Raw genomic sequence first — 3245 nt, forward strand, 5'->3', positions numbered from 1 at the left:
CCATAATCCACAGAATTAATACCTTTCTCTTAGGTCGGATGGGGTCGTAGTGGATGTTTGGGTCTATGAGCGTTAGACACAATTTGTTTTTGTTCATGTCACATACAGCTCCTACTGTAGCTAGGAAAGATCTTCCAAGCAGAAGTGAAGAGTTCCAGTTAAGCTCGATGTCTAAGACATGAAAATCTACAGGGACAAGGGCATTACCAATCAGTACCTCCAGATCTCTTATGATACCTCCTGATCGTTTCTCTGAAAGATCCACGAAGGTGAAGGATTCCGTTGAGGGTTCGATGGTCAAACCAAGCTGGTCTGCCATGATCCTAGGGAGGATACTAACTGATGCTCCTGTGTCACACATTGAATGGGGAAATTCAACACCCTTGACTATGCATGGTATTGCAAACTTCCCAGGATCACTCTTCTTCGTCAATGTGATCCTGTGTTTCATCTTTCTCTGACTTGATGAAACATTCTCCTAATGTCCTCCTCAGTTACCTTTGTTTCTCTGAAGAACATCCACAACCGGTGTGTGAAGTAAGCTTCATCAAAAGGTTTTTCGATTGGGATTCTGAGGACTCGTTTAGTGAAACCATCCATCTCCTTATCGTTAGCTTCCCTCTTAAGGTTTTTAGGAATCTTCTCCTTTCTTTCCTTAACCTTCTCCCTTCAGATTCTTGTTCTTCTTGAACTGATTCTGGTGAACTATTTAAAGGGTTGGGTTTTGGTTCGGGTGGGTTTGCTAATGGTTTAGGTGGTGGTCTGAGTGCATTGATGTAATCATTATCGATTGAGGGTAACCGCACTCGGTATGTCAGAGGTGCCTGTCGATCGATGGGAGGTGTGTTGTGACGATCGACGTCGGACTCACTCTGTCGATCGATGGTTGGCTCAACCGATCGATCGATTTTTTCATAGAAAGGGGAGGGTGGGTGAGGATGCTTAGCTGCGAATTCTTCATGAGTTAGAATTCGAACCGCATTGCATTCAGTCGATTTGGCAGACGACGTCGATCGATGACTGGAGTAATCCGTCCATCGATCTTCATCATGGTCTGTCGATCGATGCGAGTTCATCGACATCGGTCGACACCATTGGGATCCGCCGAGACTCATGGAGCTTTCGATTTCGAAATCTCCTTCCTCAAGGTTTTCATTTCTCACCACTTGCCAGAATTCATCATCTATGATGGCATTTACGTGGTGTTTCCCTTTGTCGGCTCCTGCTTCTCTAGCGAAAGCTTCTTGCGTCTTAATAGTCTCGCCCGTCTGAATTACTTGGGTTTCAAGTTGTAGGCAGAGTCTATCTTACCGTTGAAATCCACAGTGATTTGTTATTGTCCCAACAGTACTCGATCAAGCATTTCTTCGATCTTGCTTTCCTGAGTCTGGGGTGGTGGATTTTGGTAGTAAGAGTTCGAGTAGCTCTTGCTGTTGTTGAAGGGTTTTGAAATTGTGAACTTTGGTTACTTCTTTGGCCATTTCCAAAGAAGTTTCTGTTTCCGCCCTGGTTTCCAAATTTTTGGAATCCGGTACCTCCGATGTAGTTCACATCTTCTTCTCCTTCTGTATCTGCTACTTATCCTTCAGCTGAACAGACTTGCTTCCTAAGAAGCTCGTGCACCACATCTAACTTAGCTCTTACTTCGTCCATCTGTTCCTTCCCGATAGAGGCTACAGACTTCTTCCGTTCAGAGTCAGTGTTTTTGGTGTGCTGTGCTGTTAGCAAGGTTTTCGATAAGTCTCACAGCTTCCAACGGATTCGAGTAGTGAAGTTTCCTTCACTCGCCGTATCAAGGGCCATTTGATACTGTAAGGCGAGACCTCGAAGAAAGAATGCTTAGCAGCTGCACTTCATTAAATCCGTGGTGTGGACAGTCTCGCTGGAAAACCTAAATCTAATCCACGCATCTTTGAAAGACTCTCCAGCCTTCTGCGAGAATGTGGAAATTTTGTTCCGAAGTTCTTCAGCGCGCGCCTCATCGAAGAAGTTTCGTAAGAAAGCATTCTTGATGTCGCTCCAGGATGTTAAAGATCATGTGGGTTGCTGCCTAAGCCAGTGCATCGCTTCTCCATACAGCGTGTATCTGAAGAGCTTGCACAGCAGGTAATCTTCGGGGACTCCTTCCATCCGAATGGCAGGGATTAGATCCTCGAACCGTTCCAAATGGTCCATAGGATGCTGCTCGTGCGGTAACCCAGAGTAGGGTATCTGCGACACGAGAGTGTAGTATTGAGGCTTCAGCTCGAAATTCTGCTTCTGGATCTCCGGAAGTCGAATAGCTGATCTGTTGGAATAGTACTCATCTGGGCGATTGTAGTCGGCCAGTGGTTTCGATCGAGCGTCCTCATCTACATGTTGAGCAGCATCTATTTTCTGACCTGTTGCATTACGCAGATGACCGGCCTGGTCATACAGGTTTCCGTTCTCATCCTGAGTTAGAATAATAATGTTTACCATTTTTGACGACACGGTATCGATCGACGTACGCGTGTGTAGTATCGATCGTTGTCGAACGATTGGGATCGATCGACGATGACGGTCTGGTGTCGGTCGACGGTTGGTTGTGCGTATCGATCGACGACGAAGTGGTTCGTCGAGCGATGTGGAACGTTGACCTCTACGGATGGTGCGTTCCAAATGAGCAGGATCGTCTGAGAACAGCAAGTCTTTCTCCTTGTTGCTTCTGGTACCGCTAGGCATGCACCTGAAAAGACAAGAAGAAAAGAAAGATTATAGAAAATGAGGTAAAGAAAAGAATAAGAATTAATAAAACTAAATCTAATGGCGATCAAAGCTCCCGACAATGGCGCCAAATTTGATACCACTCAAATACCCTAACGGTGTTACTCTCATCAAAAGAGATTCAGATGTAGTATAGGGATCGAATCCACAAGGAGCTAGGGAACAATTAAATCTAGTGTTTATTAATCTAAAGGTTGTAATGTTTTAATGAAATAGCAATAGTAACAAGCGAGTAAATGATAAATGTAACTTAGGTTGGAAATGTTATTAGATGCAGGGTCACTATTCAGGTGTTGGAGATTATAATTCCTATCGATGCCTAACTGTTGCATGCATGATATATTAGAGCTCATTCGCTTAACTCAGTGATCAGCTGTCGCATGTACCACTGGTTAACAGACTAGATCTTGTGTCTCAACAGGTGACGATTGCAGAAACCAGAGAGTGTCGATCGATAGTACGTAAGACGTCGACCGATACAAACTTGCCACCATCGATGA

General features: G+C 44.7%; 1 non-coding gene across 1 annotated transcript; it reads left to right on the forward strand.

Moving 5' to 3' along the window:
• Window positions 1-1859: 1859 nt before the first annotated feature.
• LOC125604740 lies at window positions 1860-1964 on the forward strand. The gene has a single exon (XR_007336423.1). It is a non-coding gene; the product is annotated as a small nucleolar RNA R71 (small nucleolar RNA).
• Window positions 1965-3245: the final 1281 nt, after the last annotated feature.

Source organism: Brassica napus, unplaced genomic scaffold (genome assembly GCF_020379485.1).
Source record: "Brassica napus cultivar Da-Ae unplaced genomic scaffold, Da-Ae ScsIHWf_613;HRSCAF=907, whole genome shotgun sequence".
Classification (NCBI taxonomy): Eukaryota; Viridiplantae; Streptophyta; class Magnoliopsida; order Brassicales; family Brassicaceae; genus Brassica; species Brassica napus.